The 18,081-nt window shown below is 38.2% G+C and overlaps 1 protein-coding gene across 3 annotated transcripts in view; it reads left to right on the plus strand.

Moving 5' to 3' along the window:
- The window catches only part of LOC124238640 (PTB domain-containing engulfment adapter protein 1), a 270,866-nt gene that overhangs the window by 26,530 nt on the left and 226,255 nt on the right, over positions 1 to 18,081 (plus strand). The window lies entirely within an intron of this gene.

Raw genomic sequence — 18,081 nt, forward strand, 5'->3', positions numbered from 1 at the left:
ACTTTAACTCCTCTTTGTACGTTAAAAAAATATATGCTACTGCAACACAGCGTTTAAACATATTTTCTGATAAGGTATTAAACCAAACTAAACAATCTTCCAGAATAGATGCAGCATCATAAGGTCCAAATATGGGTGGATTTTTTCATACAAAACCCCTCAACTTTTATCTTCAAATATGTGGACGTGAGTAATATTCAATTTATATTGAAATAACATAACCACAATTTTAATGTTTTATCTAAAATTTACAAAACTCAGTGAAAGTGTTTTATAATAAAAATCTATCCTATGGACTATCTAGGAAATGTTTTCAGATACTTTTATCTTTGAAACTTAACATTTTGGCATCCCACCAAGAAAGGACCAAGAACAAAAAACTGACCTTCACAATGAAATTTAGATTACTTCAGACAGTGTTTCCTGTATTTTTAGACTTAATGTTCTCAATTCCGCCCTTAGTATATATTCTTGTTTAATTAATTTCCTGTTGATTTTAAAAGAAATTTGTGCTGTAGGCTATTTTAAAAGGATTACTTATTTCAAGCTTTTCCCAACGTGTATTTAAATCATTTCCTTTACAGAACCAACACTCAAATTTTTTTGAAGTTAAAATTTGAATGTGAAATCCAAGCATTGTATTAGTTTTAGTATATTCATTTATTTTGCTGTTTTCAATGCATCCATCTTTAAGTCTGTAATTTCTGATTCTGCTTTTATTTCTGTTTTTAACTATGTAATCCAATTGTAAAGATTTGAAAATGGCAAATCCAATAGAAAGTATTTTCTTTGTTTTCAAACCAATATAAATCCCATTCTAGATAGCAATATTATATTTAATACTAGTTCTGACTAAAGTAATAGACTTGACCCTCTGTAAACTCGAGATCAAGTAAAAATTATTAAAAAGTAATATTCTGATGAAAATATTTGTGTCACTAAGTTTAGTGGATGTTAAAATCGAACTGTGTGCACAGTGTCATGCTAAAACAGTTTTTCATATTTAAGTCTTTATTGTATCACTGGAAATATCTGAGTATCACTTGTGCAGCTTTTAATATTTTTATTCAAAGAAACCTTTCTTAAAGCTTAGATCTATTTAAAAAAGAAATCTCTTATGGTTGATATATTTTTCAATACACATTAAAGTAAATAACGAAGTTAAGAGGGTTATGGAAAAGGTTACTCAGGAATGACTTAACGTCATCTGGGATGTTACCTACCACATTTTGGGAAACACTGATTTGAGGGAAATAATTTGTGAATTATAAAACTTACTCTTTGATTTGTAAAGTCTTCAGGTTATAAATAGGAATTTTCCAGACCATGATCAAAAATTCTTCTGCTTCATTTTTAAATTTTACACACAGTGATCTCTATAAAATACTAGTCATTATAGAATACAATTGAGTATAATACATTTATGTCTTGGAACTCTTTTTTGGCGAGGGGGAGGAAGTTGGCATTGGGTATTAGGTGGGGTTGTAAAGGAAGTAACAATATGGCCTCTTCATTTTGTTCTATTCTCAGGACATAAACTTTAGTAATAGCTTAGAGTAAAGGAGAGAGTGGAACCTGATTCCAGCTTGTTTGATTCTAAATTTCCGCAGGAGCAACATTAAATATAGTTTATAACATGTGGCTGGGTGTAATATTCATGGTGTATTAATATACTCCAAATTTGTAGCTGTTCTTTCCCCAGGCATTTCTTTCGCTGTTTCTCAGTTTCTCACAACACTGCGATTCTTCCCTACCTTTGTTGTTTCAGCTGTTTCATGGCAGTTTATTTTGGAAATGTATATTGACTAAAGTTTCTTATGCCACCCTCACTTAGCTCTTTGTAGTAAAGGTCACATTTACTTAAAATGACTGAGAGGTACACTACAGCCGGCCAATTTCCATTCCCACTAACCTCTCTGACCCTAATTTTGGCCTTCATTACCTCTTCCTTTGTTACTTCAAATTCTTTCTTAAATTTTCTCTCAGCCTGTGGCATTTTCTCATTCTCGTTGCTTGCAGCTCTGAACTTGTTTCTCCCTGGTCAGAGCCTTCAGAATCGCACTCTGCAAAGACCTCTTTATCTCTACTTTTATTCCCACCACTGTGTGCCGCAATCCTCACACATTCCCATTACTCTTGTATTCTACGCAAACTGGACAATCATTGAACCCTGAGGAGATTTTGCCTTTGCTTTTGCTGTATTCTCTTCTCATTCACTTACTCTTCTTGAAAACCAAAATACATTCATTTGACTGTTAATATCAACACTCCTTTCCAGGTTCAGCTCACGTTTTACCCCTTACCTTATGCCTCCCGGATTCTCTTTTAACCGCCACCAACAGGATGTACTCTCCCTGAATTGCCATTGTACTTCTTGTTTTTTTATAGCTAGATTGTAATCTCAGTGTAGAGAAAAGGCATGGGTTTTCGAGTCAGCATATCTGGTTTCTGCCCAATTCCCATGTGTAATTGCCATGAGCAGGGGCCATGTTGTGGTATACATTCTTTTTCATTCTCGGGACTCCATTCCTTACACACAAAGTTGCACTTGGCAATGAGTAACTGTTTGAAGAATGAATAACCACTTATTTATGAAGGACTGTTATTTTAATATTTATTCAAACAATGTCCTGAAGAAATCTCAATGTTTTTGCCACCCACAGAGAAGTAATTTTCTTCACCAATAAAGGGCATGGTTAAGGAGTTTGTGAGCAGGAACAGAATGAAAATGCCTTATTGAGGCGATATCTGAAGATTTCTTGTGTGCCTGTGCATGTGTGTGGGTGTGTATATAAAATTGGAGAAAGAGAAGGTTTCTTTCACTGTCACTGCTTTCCTATTTTTTTCAAGTCTGTTATGTACCCATTAAATGTAGGCAGTCCCACTGGAATTTAGAGCCATTTGCAGTCACTTATGATTCCTAATGCCAGTTTCCAGTTTTAAATGGGGAAATTGCTATGGCATGGAATCTGATTATAGGGCATCCTAGTATCTCTCTCTTCTATGACTTACCTCGGTGCAACAAGTTACCAGACAGGAAAAAAGCTAACGTTTGCAAATAGAATATCAAATGATTTATTAATCTAATGATTGAGTTATATAGTTAGGCTCTTGAATATAATAATTTGCTTTTATGCTTTCTTGTATCTTCCATTGAACCTTGTTATTGCAATATACGTTGCATGGCAAGTTTAGTACCAGGCATATCTGTCTTAAAACTTAGACCAGACGGCTAATGACAAAAATAGGAAAAGGGATTTAATTACAAGATATGCTAATCTCTAAAGAAGTCTGGACCCTCGTGCTGTGCATGCACAGGGGTATCTGTGCATACTCTGAGCACTTTTTTTTGTATTTACTCAGGACTAAATGAGTAAATGACTGAATGTCAGCAGTGTTAATTAAATTTGTTGAAGAGTCTCTGATGCCCCTGAATCATTTTCTGGGGAACATTCTGAAACTAAACCGGTAGCAATAATTGCTTAGTGAATATATAAAATGCCGACAAACTTTTCAGTGCTCTCTCTTCAAGAAGAATAATATTCAAAGGAGCCTCCTTTTAAATGATACTTGAGGATTTTTTTCTCCCTCCTTAGATGCCTGTTTATTTTAATTAGAATTTTTAGACACTGAATATAGCAACGTATGACCCTTTAAGTTTGTACCTAAGCTTAATTATTTAACCAGTACTGAAATTGATTTCCTTTAGAAGCATCGTCTTGTTTCCAATCTCATGAAATCAATAGCAAGTGTTTGGTGCTAAAATGAAGCTATTGCATACTGAAACGTTTATTAACACATATTTTCTAAAACTCAGTGCAGGGACATCTCTTTGCATGTTCTTAAAGTAGATTATACCGAATTGTGTTGATATTCTTTAATTTGGAAGAGTCTGGGACATCCACATTTGCCAGAACCGTATGGTGCCATGACCAAGTTGGGGGGCTCCTTAGAGAATGCAGTACAATTCCTGATTGTATTTTAGACTGGCAGCTTTGAATACAATGGAGCTATTAAAAGTAAAACAGGTGAAATATTTAAATATGGCTATTGGTACTTCAGGCCTTCTTCAATCTCATGTTATGTTTGGACAAATAGAATTATTTTAAGTTCGATTTTCTTTGTTGTTTCTGCGAGAGAGTCACATCTTTACATAGTAGAATTATGTAAGAAAATATCTCCATAATTTTCTGTACTGAACCAGTATTTGTCATTCGCTGTGACTTTTCTAAGTTTTTGAATGGTCCTTTAGATAATGATAATAATATTATCAGAGTAATCTTTCTTGAATTTTAAGAAGACTAAATAAATATCTTGAAATTTCATTTTATTTTATGGTTAAATTTTTTTTGCTAGCTTTCTTTTCGTAGCTCTTTATTTGGACATAATTTCAAATCTAGAATAAATTTGCAAGAATAGTTGAAGGGATAGTCTTTACCTACATTAACCTATTGTTAATATCTTATCTCATTTATTTTATCATTTGCTCTCTCTCTTTCTCTCTCAATGTGTGCATGTAATATGTTCATATATTATGTATACATGTAGATATACATTTTTTCTAAACCATTTGAGGATGAGGGGTTTTTTTTGTTTGTTTTGGTCAGCTTTCTTATCTCCTTTGTTTTTGAATATCCATGTTCATGATTTAAGCAAGACATTTTAGTCTGATTTAGGTGGCGATAATCAAACAAAGCATTTCAGTAAATTTGCTTTTTCATTATTAGTAATTTTTATCCAAACTACAATTATTATTATTAGTATTATTTTTCTGAGGAAGATTTGCCCTGAGCTAACATCTGTGCCACTTTTCCTCTATTTTGTATGAGGGTGGCTGCCACAGCATTGCTGAGTGGTATAGGGTGCGTGCCTGGGATCCGAACGCACGAACCTGGGCTGCTGAAGCTGAGTGCACCAAACTCAACCACTACGCCATTGGGCCTGCCCCAGTCCTAGCTAAAACTTTTTATGCTCAAGGCCACTGCAAAAGTTTGTAGACCAATGGAGCCAGTATATGCTCTTCCTCCTATCTACCTTTGAGGTGTTTTGACAAATAGTCACAGGACAGGGGGTAAAGGAAGTGGTGGTACATGGAGAGGATGGTACATGGAGTGCTCTCCATAGGGACAGTGTTGATCATTTGGGATGGAACCACTAGCTATCCTTGTCACTCAACGCATAGTCATTACTTTCCTGTCAAGGTGGATTTTAGTCTGAAAATTATATACTGAGCACAAATGTTTCTCAGCTTTTACTCTTCATAGATCATTGATTTCTGAATGTTTAGACTAATGCTTTGTTTTGCTACTTACTTCGTTATTATTCTTGTATGCATTGCTCCAAATAACAGAATAATGTAATACCTGTATATGTTCTGTGGGTTAAAATACAGTTCCCGGAGGACCGTGTTATTATTTTCTTTGCGGTTTCCTGCTATACTGGAGTGAGCTTTTAATACATGCTGACTGATTTAAATGATGAGGTACCCCACACAGCTGCTCTATTTCGTTTTTGTTCGCTTCTTCCTCAAATCTGTGGAATCAGCAAGGCAGTGTCCTAGATTACCTCCTGGGCTACTTGCAAGTGTTCTGTACTTTATGTTATACATGTTGAGCCTAGAGCTAACATTTCTATATGTACCATGTATAAACTTTGAGTTTAATAATATTTAATAACAGATATTTTATTTTATACATCTACTATTGAATGCTTAATACTTTACCTATGTTATCTTTAATTTTTACTGAAATCTGACAAAATGAGTGAAATTATCTTTGTTGTACAGATGACAAAAATGAAGGTTAGCTGAGATTCTGCCCCATCTGAATCTACAGTCTATGTTGACAATATTTGATATCTTTTGAAATATGAACACTTGATGTAGTTTGATTTATTATCGTCATGCAGCTGTGTTCTCAAGTATTACTAAGCAGTCAGATGTTAATGACCTTCTGGAATAAGTTTCCATCATTGCCTTTAACTTCCAAAGCTGTCCTTTAATTATCAGGGCTGACGCCGTGTTTCGTGCTGATGACACTGTTCCTAGAAGCTTTGCAACAGATGGTGGCCGTTGTGTGGACTCAGCACAGTTCTGCTGGACCGTGCTGCCGACTCAGCAGAATTCTGCAGCTAAAGTCTGCCTGTACAAGGCATCAGTCTGCGGTGGAGAGACTTATCTGTAAAACCAGAAAAAAAAAGATTCTCGTTAAAATGAGTTAAGGGCTGCAGCTGAACTCTGTTCTCTGTGTGGCATTTTGTGTCAGATTTAAAAAGCATATGGCCAGAGAGCTATTTCACGGTAGGGCCAGTTAGCAAATAGCCTGGTGTCAGATTCCTGATAAACCACAAGTTTACATTTTGCATTGAGACCGTTTTTATCAGAGAGCACTGTGTTTTACAAGTGCTCACGTGAGGGCAAAATGCCTGGTGCACAGCACATGCACTTGATAAATGCCCTAGGGAGTAATGGATAGGGAGATGAGATTCCGGTGCCAACAAGGAACTCTTTGTTTCACAGAAAGTTTCATCATTTTGGACAGGATTATTTGAATCTGGTAATGGATGGACAAGGCCTGCTCTGCTTATGCCTATAAATTTGGAATCATTTCTACGCGACATGTGGGAACTATTTCTTTGGAAGAAAAGAGAAGTGTGTTTACTTTTTTGATGCGCCTTCTAGGTTTCCTTGGGACTGCTCAGATGACGACACTTACAGTGATAAGATTGGGACTGCACAGTGAAGTTAAAGGACCTTGGGCCTCAGGGCTCCTTATTTTCCCAGGCTCTGTCCAAGACCCTGGGCCTTATTCACATGATCTTGTGTAAAATTTGCAGATAAGATGTTTTAGACATTATCAGGTAAGATTACGTTATTTTTACACTGCTACTCCCTTCTGTCATATTTCCCCGAGTGTAAGGTGTGTTAGAATGGCCACTGGCAAGTTTCAAGTCTGGCTAACAGGATGCTGAATTGGAGATACATTTATCTCGGGCTTAGTGGGATATATTAGTGTAAGCCATATGAAATTGTAATTTTTGGAGGTTGAAGATGTTTGAACCTTGGCAACTTCATATGGTCATATGCGGCTCGAAGTTACTTCAGTGTATAATTCAGTTCTTTCTACTGTGCCGGTAAAGGAATGTCTTCCAGGAATCTGCCCACTGGTCACTGGGCATACATACCCAGCATGAGGAGTTGAAAGCATATGGCTAGAGGCCATTTTATGATATGCATGTGTCCTAGAGCATCTGGCACAGAAAACATCTGGGTGGAGAAGAAACAACAACAAAACTGTGATAAACCCTGATAGAGGAGAGATTGAATTATCTTTCTAGTCTCTCTGTGGAAAACATGATAGAATCCTTGGAATATGAAGAGGCAACCAAAATGTATGAGCCAAAGCAAAACAAGTATACCAAATCATATCTAGTAATTATTTGAAGATATATGCAATTTTTCTGGATTTTGTGAGTTTTATGATAACCGTCAAGTTTTCTGTGGTATTTTGAAATTTATCTTCTTAAAGAGCTCCCCTGTCCCCGTTGTATAAGCTTCAAATTCACGATACTTGGATCTGCCCTTAAATGGGAAGCATATGGAATGGGGTCCCATTAGCAAACAGATTTTCCCCAGGAACTCAAAATCCTTTTCAGAGATTATTTTTGTAACTTCTTAAATTGGAGATCCATTATAGCTACCAAACTGATTTCCTTTCAGAGGAAAAAGGTGCGTAATAGGAAGAAAATAGATTATAAGAGTGACACAAGGCTTTATAAGGTCATGTTTCTAGGGTTAGGATTGGAGTAAATTTCAAAAACCATAGCAAGTCAATCTGTGTATTTCTGTCCCTCTTTATCTTCTTTCAACCTTGTTTATCAGCATCTTCTCCTCCAGGAAAATGAAGACAGATGGGGATCATCGGTGAATGAGATTCTTCTCTTAATGAAACTGGGAGTGGGTGTGAAAGACCTTTTCTAAGGATGTCTTGTAGTATCCTCCACTCTGTCTCTGCTAATGATATGTTACCCTGATCCCTTTCTTTGCCTTTTCTTGAGGGCTGGCCTGGGAGGTGCTACTAGATTCGGCGAATATATTACTAGCTAATAAATTCTCCACCGACATGCATCCATCAGGTCACAAGTAAACAGATGTTTGTTCTTCTGCCTCATTGTTTTCTCTTTCCCTCTAATTGCACCAACTTTGGGGAGTCTAGGAAACTCTAACTTAAGAAGTAATGCTTTGCTTGTTGCTGCCCCCAAGTCCCCAAATGTCACCAATAATTCAGAAAACCAAGGAATCAGAAGGTATACTAATTTCCATTCCTCAAAGAGCTTTTCTTTAATGAACCCTTGCTGGGGGGATGAAGTGTCCCATGAGAAGCCTTGCTGGATTTATTCCTGGAGGATTCGAGCATGTAGGATGGATGTTTAAACATTTTACATTCCCTTACCCTTCGGAAGATAGCATATGTGTGACTTTTCTTTCCATTGTTTCTTTTATCAGAAACGTCTATGTTATACATCAAACATCATGCATCAGCTCATCATAAATCACCTGCAAGGCATTGTTTGGGCAGGGGAACCCTCAATGCAATGCCCACCTATGACTACTTCCTTTCTTTTATGTTTCCCTGTCGTGGTGAATGTGATAACCAACTTTAAGTTCTATAAGGCAAAATGTGAGGCACATAAGACACCTCACTACTTATTCACCATATCAAGCACATGCAAGCCTTCTTAGTCTCTCCTTTGGATCACCTCAGTGCCTCCTGACTCCTTCTCACCCACAGTCAGAGGAGGTGGTGTTTTTGTTTGTTTGTTTGTTTGTTTTGGTGAGGAAGATTGGCCCTGAGCTAACATCTGTTGCCAATCTTCCTCTTTTTACTTGAGGAAGATTGTTGCTGAGCTAACATTTGTGCCAATCTTCCTCTGTTTTATGTGGGATGCTGCCACAGCATGGCTTGATGAGAGGTGCAGCATGACTTGATGACTGGTGCATAGGTCTGCCCCAGGGATCGAGCCTGTGAACCCTGGGCTGCCGAAGTGGAGTGCATGAACTTAACCACTATGTCACCAGGCCGACCCCCAAAGGAGTTCTTTTTAAGGGAATATAGTTTATATAGTATGTTTAAACGCCTTATTCAATGGACAGTCACCACTGCATCATACTGATTCATTCAACAAATATTGTTTGAGTGCCATGGAGAGATGGAGTGAAGTGGTGGGTTATGTATCTTCAGACTGTCTCCTCCAGGTCCATTCTCCACCCTTCTCCGTCATGCTCTCTCCTCTGGAAGGCAAATCAGACTATCTTAATAGTTCCCCCCGGGAAGAGAACCGAGGGAGGGAGAAGTGTGAGTTCAAGTTATTTATTCTCTTAGCTCTTTTCTTGCAAGTAGCCTCAGGTTGACTGCTATCCTCTTCCAATCATTTTTTTCTCTCAATCAACCCTCTCTATTGGATTCTTCTTCCAGTTTCTAGTATCTTCCCTCTCTCTTGTTCTTTCAGGGCTGGGGGTAGCAATATCCCTCCTGTTACTATTCCTGGGGTTCTGCCTTATCCCATTTGGTTTTCCTACATCCTTCCCACACCCTTGTAAGTAGTCCTTATTGAATTCTCCACCAATTATCTTAGTTTTAGTGTGGCATCCGTTTCCTTCTAGAACCCCAACTAATACAGATATTAGTCTAGGAATACCTCTGTGATGCTTTGAGGTTGTCAGCGACGTGTGGAGGAGGTGAGGAAAAAGCCATGGAGATGTGTAGGGAAAGACCTTTCTGCATGGAAAAACTCTTCTCTTGGAATGTTGGATGGACAGCAAGGTGGACGAGGTGGCTGGCAGGAAGGAAACAAGTGGGAGAGTATTAGGGATGTAAGTCAGCGGGATAGTAGAATGAGGTACGAAGACCATAGAACACCTTATAAGGCTTATTTTCAGCATGAAATTGGAAATCGTTGGAGGTGATAACAGACTTACAATGAGTCACTCTGGATACTATTTGGAGAACAGACTGTATGGGGGCAAAGGTGGAAACAGAAGGCCAGTTAGGCTATTGAGAGAGACAATGGTGATTGAGCCACAAACATAGTGAAAAAGGGTGGAATTCTAGCTGTATTTTGGAATACGGGGACAGGATTTGCTGATGGATGTAGGATGTTAAGAGAGGAGTCCAGAATCATGCAAAGTTTAGCAACTGGATGAATGGATCTGTCATTTCTGTTCTGAGGACGATCATCGGAGGAAGAGTTTAGGCAGGAAGATTAGGAATTTGATTTTGGATCTGTTAAGTTTGAGATGCGTCGAAGTAAATGTATTAAGTGGGCAGTTCATGGGAAATGTCTAGGCTAGAGATACAAATTTGGGAGTCATCAACATATACATGGTATTTAAAGTCGTGACTTCTTGAAATGATCTAGGCTATTGATTCTCAAATTCCTTAGTTGGGTATTTGTAAATATAGTTTTCACTGTAAGTATGGCAGTTGAGTCAGTCTGGTTAAGCTTTAAATGTGACATTATCAAGATTAGGAATAATATTTTATAAAATATAAACAACTTATATATTCTATAATTAACATATATATAACATAAGCACTTATAAGTATGCATATCTGTTAGAAAATTGACCTGTGTGTGTAAACTCATAGGTAGACATATAAAGTGTGTATAACACAAGGACCATGTTTGAAAATATTATTTGTCTTTTTGGAAGGCATTTTCTTTAAATGTCAGAAAGTGAGAGTAATCACTGATTTTCCTGCCAAACAGGGAATTAAATTATAATTCTGAGAAGATAATGCAAGGAACATTATTTCAGCTGTCCTTGAAATGTCAATTTACTTTTAAAATGCAATTATTTTAAGCCATTTGTTTACAATATGGCATCTTTATATGTAAAAATTTCAAACACTTGGTCTTCTGTGATTTATCTCTAACTTTTTAGGAATTTGAATAAAAGGCAATTTGTAATAGTAAAGAAATCTTTCTTACCCAAAACAGAGTAGGCTAGGAGTCAGAAATGTGAATTTCTACGATAGTTATTTTGTCACCAACTAGCCATGTGAATTTGCAACATTTGACACTCTCTAGGCTTAACTTCTCTAGACTTAACTTCTGTAGGTTCTTTGAAAATGAAAAATTAATGTAGATTAATGGTATTTCCATAGTTCTACAGACCCCTTCCAGACTGGTCACCATGGGCCCGATGTGCCAAAGATGCCTGGGTCCTTCACTGTGTCAGCCAAAGTCTTTTGCTTGTACTTGCTCTGTGTTAGTGCTACCGAGGAACACATTTTTGAGCCACAGGATCACCAGTTTAAAAGTCTTAGAAAAACAGTTAATTGCTAAGCTTTTCTAGAAAAAAAATAATTATGTTCAAAGTTTTTGTCAGCTTTGAGAGGTGACTTACCTCCAAACCACTGCCCAAAAAACATACCCAGCCTTTCTGTAACTGTCTTCCCAGGTAACTATTCTCTTTTGCCTCTGAAGTATAATTTAGCCTTAACATTCTTTAATTATAGAGTCCTAGGATCTTACAGTTGAGACAGACCTTGGAAATTATCTCTTTCAGCCTCTTTTCTGATACAGAATGACCACCACATCCCCGAGACTAGTTATTCAAAATCTATTTGCAGAGTGCCAGGGGCTCATCAACTGGGATGGTAACCCATGCCATTCTGTAACAGTTCTTATGCTTTCTTATGTGCAGCCAAAATAACTACCTTTGAAACCTTCACTTTTCTGTCATTTTCCCATAGGGATTTGAAAACACTATCTGTGGTTAGTGACTCTCAAAGTTTACTGTACATAAGATCACGTAGAGGGTTAAGATGAATGTTCCAGGACTCTGTATCCAAAGACTGTTTCCATAGATCAAGAGATGGAGTCCAGCAATCTACATTTTCAACATATATTTCATGTGATTATAATTGTAGATCATTATTGTAATTCAAAACAGAATATTGTGAATTAGAAAACTGAGTTATAAAATAGTTTGTATAATATCAGAATCTGTGTATAAAACATCGATTTAGGGTAATATCCCCAAAATGTTATCAATGGTTGATTATTTCTGCTTGTTGGGATTATGGACAACTTATGCTTTTACTTATCTTTGCGTTCTAATATTTCCACAATGATTATATATTACTTTTATCATTAAAAAGAATAAATTTAATGAGTAATTTATCACCCCCGCTACTTATCATAAAGGTAATTTTTAAAGAACATGGAGACTCGCAAGGATGAAAGAGACCTCTCTAGTCTGGCGGCATTTGTATTGCTTCTGAGTGTTTTCAGGGCACGTGAGAGTAAAGGTCCTTTGGTAAAAAATCCTGACTCTTCTGATCTTCTCTAAAGGGAGGATGATGGTCAGCACTAGTAGTCATCTCATTATTCAGTCCATCAGTTATTCATTTGTTCTTTCAAGAAACCTTTAGGTCCTCTGTGCCACTCACTAAGGCTATGAAGAAAAACTTGTCTACCAGATTCTTACTATAGTGGAGGAAGCACAGGTGGCATAAGAAAGGAGCTGTTTCTTCTTGGGAAGCTCTCAGATGGTTTCACTTAAGAGTTGTTGGATGGAATGAGTCTTTAAAAGTGAGGAGCAGTCTTGTCTAAGACGATGGGGGTCGTGGTGGAGATTTTTCCTTGAGAAGTGTATGCAAAGCCACAGAAACGTAACCTAGTGTGCTGTAAGTAATTTGATTTGGCTAGCTGGCTGGCTACCCGTGAGAGAACTGCAAGAGGTAATGTGGACAGGAACCCAATCTCCGAGCATCTTATATGCCATTTTAAAGAATTTGAGAATTTAGGCGAGTAACTTGGTCAGCTTTAATTGCGGCAGCAGTGTGGCAGATAGATTGGAAGGGGTGGCTGGAGATGGTGGAGAGGAGGGAGTCTGGCATGACTCCCAGTCTTTTGTAGGCTTCTGGGTAGATTGATTCTAACACCACTTTTGCATGGGAGAAGATAGGAGGTATCAGACTAGTCCTACTCTCCTATGGCATAGAATGAGCACAGAGTACACGGCAAATATAGAACAAAATAAAATATCTGAATTCAACATCTGGACATCGTTTTCCATGTGTCCATTTCTGTATTTAATTCCAGCATTTCTAGGTCTCACAAGCGTGTTTTGTCCTAGAAAGTCTTTATTATATGTGGTTTCATAATTTTTCATTTGGTTGATCCTTCTCCCATTGTCTACGTAAATCTGGAGATAACTGTGAGAGATAATACCTTTTAGAAAAATCAGAAAGTCATGCCCAGAATGAACCATTTGGGAAGGAGGGGGATGTCGGCGAGCAAGGGAAAGTTTCATGAAATGTTGGCTATTCAAGGAAGGCAGATTATTTAATTGGCAGTGTCTAGTTAGCTGCTGTACCTGAATGGCTAGATAGAATGGCATGCATATTTACCAAACAAGGATGGGATATGCATATGATCTCTATGGCCCATTCTGCTATGTAAAACTTGATTTAGGTAATTTTACATAAAGGGTAAGGGGAAGACTCTAAGTGAGCTTAAGTGATTTTCTATGTGTTAGTCGTAGCTACTAATGCAATGTATCTAGTCTGTTGATTTGCCAAAGTTCTTTTCTTTTTTTTTCTTTTGGTGAGGAAGATTGGCCCTGAGCTAACATCTGTGCCAGTCTTCCTTTATTTTGTATGTGAGATGCTGCCACAGCATTGCTTGATGTGCAGTGTGTAGGTCCGCATCCATGATCTGAACCTGCGAACCCCAGGCCGGCCTCAAAGTAATTTTCCTGTACCTAGATTAAGAAACAGAGACTGCTGACAGATGCCCTATAATTTTTAAAGAAAATTTATTGTACATGTCTAAAAGTAACATATGCCTTTATAAAAAAATTAAGGTACAGAATTGGAAGTAAAATGTTAAAGTCTACTTACTTTCTGCTACTACAACTTGATGAGTATCCTTCCATGCTTACATGTGTCTGTACAAATGCCCACTCGTTATCTGTTCGAGTATATTATTCAAAGGTTGTGAGATAAGGTAATAGAGATAACAGCCATGGAAAATATCATGTAATTTAAATCCTTATAGTCCGTAGTATTCCAGCTATTCAAGCAGGTGGCAATATTTTGGGCAAAGATGCTTATCTGTTACTAAATAAGCAGTAATTGGTTTAGGTAAAACCAGGATTAATTCTCTTTATAGTTGTTCTTGTCTAACTCAAAGGGGATAGCAATTATGTATGGCATCTCTTAATCTGTAAACACTTTTCTAATCACCCCAGCAACCTACTGACCTTAGTTTAGTCAGGTGAAAACAATCGATTGAAGAGCCTCAAGAAAAGATAACTCCTTAACATTCAGCGTCTGTTATAAGCAGTTACTTTTGTATTCCTTAGACTGGAGAAGGGGCTGTATGTGAGAAGAAGCCCATGTAGAAGACATGTAGTTTACAACTACTAGTGTTCTCTTGCTTGAATTTTAATGACCGTACTATCACTCTTTGAATTTTGTTAGGAGCTTTGCCCTCAAGCCTGTGAACAGCAGTTTGAAACCAGATGATTCTCCGAGATCTCTTCTTGAGACCAGCTGCAGTTGGGATGTGACCACTCATTGTTCTGGAATAAGCGGCTTAGACCCGACTAGCCACCCTGTGGACTGTCCCCGTACAAAGCTGTTTCTGTCCCACACAGGCAGGGACTCCCTGTACTCCAGGCTCAGCTGTGGAGCCTGCTGAATTAATCAAAGCATACTTAGACCACGTTCCCTAAGGACTAGCGGATTTCTGTAGTGACTCCACCCTAACACTGTGAACTCCTGCCCTTGGAAATGTTCTTTTGACAGCTGGGGATCTGAGAGCAGTCCAGCCCTGGGAAGACAGCTTAGGAAGAATGTTCTCAAAGGTTTATTGATGAGAAATGTGGATTTACATGTCCTTTTGCCTATCAGAATTTATAATTAACATTTTCAAGCACCTAGAGTTTAATAAGCACTGAATTTGGTGCTTTCACTGTTTCATTTAGTCCCCGTGACACTTTATCAGATACTTGTAATTATTTGTTTTACAGGGAAGGAAATGGACAGCCTGCTAGGATATGGGTGTCTGACAACTTAGGAGGACAAGTGGTTTTCGACTCTGGCTGCACGTTGGAATCACTGGAAAAGCTTTTTTTGAAATACTGATTCCTGGGTTTATGGCAGGTGGAGGAAATTAGAACCTCTGGGGATGGGCCCATGCATTGGCATTTTAAAACAAATAAAATTCCCAGGTGATTCCCATTTGCAGCCAGGATTGCAAAGTTTTGTCCTAATTTGTCTGACACTCATCCTGTATCGAGTCATGGTTCCTGGGTTTGCGTGAGGTAGAAGTTTGTTCGAAATTCAGAATATTGGGAGCTTTCTGGACCTACCGTATCAGAGTCTGAATTTTAAAAAGATCCCTAGGGAACTGTTTGTACTGCCTTGCAACTTTTCTGTAAATCTAAAGCTTTTCAAAAATTACGAATGTTTCTTAGAAAAAAGAAAGATCATGTTTGGGATACAAAGATCAAAACCTTCTCTCCAGCAGCTCAGTCTTGCAAGAGAGAAACTTATTAAAAGGCAATTTGCTAAGAGCTATAATGGAAGTAATGTAGAAAGTGCTGTCACTTTATGGGAGGAAATGAAACATGCTGCTTGGAGGAATTAAGAGAAAATTGCCAAAGGAAGGTGACTTGAAGGCATTCCAGGCACAGAGAAAACACAAAGGAGAGCTCCTTTAAGGAAAGTTGCTAATATAAAAGGAATTAAAAAAAAAAAAACCATGAAATTGAGCTTTGATGAAAATATAATGTTTAATGCACATTTATGTTCTAAAAATATGATAAATTCTAAGCTCAAACTGAGAGTTAGTGCCAGACTAAAGAGGTACTGTAGTAATTAATGGAACACTTTCCCTTTTTCAAGAAAAGCAAAGTAATTAAGGGGGATTAATCATTTGTGGTATTAGCATTCTTGAAGGGAATTGGGGACAGGCCCTATTTGAAATTCTCACTTCTTGGGCCTGTTTTGACCCTACTCTGCCTTAACTTTCCAGTTTCGTAGAGGTGCCAGGCTTAACTTGTCCATGGGGCCTTTGTGGATACTCTTTTCTCTGCTGGGCGGGTCCGACCCCGTCTTCTACTCCTGGTGAAGTCCTCCTCATCTTTCAGCTGGGATTCTGCTCAGCATCACTTCTTCTAAAAAGCCCTTTCTAATTTACAGTCGAGGTTAGGTACCTATCTCCTGCATTCCTATAGCATCATGTATATATCACATTGTTGCTAATTGTCTTTTTGTCTGTTTGTTTCATGAAACAGTACCCTGAAGGCAGGGGTTATTTTTCAGCAGCTTCTGTGTCTCCAGTACTCTGCATAGTGTTTGACTTAATAAATGCTTTGAAATAAATGAAAGAAGTGATAACAATAGCCTATTTTTGCCCTTAGTCTACAGTGACAAAAGGTAATCTTTGGAGATGGCAATAAGAGATTGAAATGCTCTTACTATTAATGGCTAGGAAGAAATTTAGAGACTTTAACTTATGCATAGCATATACCTGGCATATAGCAGGTTCCCAGTAAGTTTTGGTTTTGGGAAAGAATTAACGTTCTCATTTTATATGTGAGGACTTTGATTTAGATTTTTAAGGATGTATCTCTCTTAGCATATTATTCAGAGAATGTGAACTCAGACATGGATCATTACTCATAAATTAACAATAATTTTTATAGCTTCCAATTGTTAAGTACCTGTACATGTCAGGTGTTACAGAAATAATGTATGCGTATAATATATGTATATGATCACATTTAATTCTCTGAAAAAGCCTATGAGGCTTATGTTACATTTGGGGGCACATATTTGGAGTCAGAAATGCATGATTATAGAGCTCATGCTCATTTCCTAATCAGTGTTCTTTCTACTCTTCCCTGCTGCCTCCCTTTTTTTTTTTGGCTGAGGAAGATTTGCACCGAGCTAACATCCATGCCAGTCTTCCTCCATTTTTTAGTATCTGGGCTACTGGCACAGCATGACTGCTAACAGAGCGGTGTAGGTCTGTGCCCAGTATCCGAACCTGGGCCGCTGAAGTGGAATGTGCTGAACTTAAGCCCTAGGCCACTGGGGCTGACCCTCTGCTGCCTCCTTTTCTTTAAGAAGCAGCTGAATCAGCTTGCACTTTTCTCTTTGCGGAAATTGCGTGGTTGGGAATCACGGACTTGCCCTTTGATCACTAATTTGCTGTGTGATCATATACAAATCGCTGAACTTCTCTTCTTCAGTCTCCACATTTATAAAATGGACCTATTAAACTCTTACCAGGGGTTCATTCATTATGCGGCAAATATTTGAAAGACTCATGTGTGCCAGACACTGTTCTTGGTGCTGAAGATACAGTAGCAAACAGAACGGACAAGACCTGTGGTTCCCCGGAGCTTACGTTATGGCAGTTGAGCCTGAAAATAAACAAGTAAAACACAAATCAAATAGTGATGAGTGCCACGAAGCAAATAGAACAGGGTGGCAGGAAGAATGTGGCTGCAGTAGGGTGAGGACATCATGGTTGGAGTGGTCTGAGAAGTCTTTCTTCAGGAAGTAACACTTAAGTTGAGACCTAAGGGGAAAGCAGGAGTCAGCCATGAATAATTTGGGGGTGTAGAGTTCCAGGCAGAGGGAGCCAGGGGCAGAAATCCTAAAGCTGCAAAATCTCTGCATGTTGGAGGACCACCAAAGGCCAGTGTGGCTGGTGGGAAGAGAGAGGCGGGAGATGAGAGGAGAGGCCAGTAGGTCCAGATTATGGACTTACAGTAAATGATTGAGACTGTTTCTCAAACACCAGTGTGCAGACACTCCAGGGAAATCCAAGATGATGTTCTCACATCTTTAATACCTTTGACATCTTTGATACTTCCTTCCAACATTTTTGCCACTTTTCATGTGTTTAGGAAAATCCTTCCTCATGGGTGATGTCCCAGAATAGAGGCCAGAAATTTGCTTCCCCATCCTCTTTTGCATCAGGGACACATACTTTAGACTAAGGCTCTGTCAATCAGATGCACACAGGTAAGAAATTAGCGACAAGAAACAGGCA

This window comes from Equus quagga, chromosome 4 (genome assembly GCF_021613505.1).
Source record: "Equus quagga isolate Etosha38 chromosome 4, UCLA_HA_Equagga_1.0, whole genome shotgun sequence".
Classification (NCBI taxonomy): Eukaryota; Metazoa; Chordata; class Mammalia; order Perissodactyla; family Equidae; genus Equus; species Equus quagga.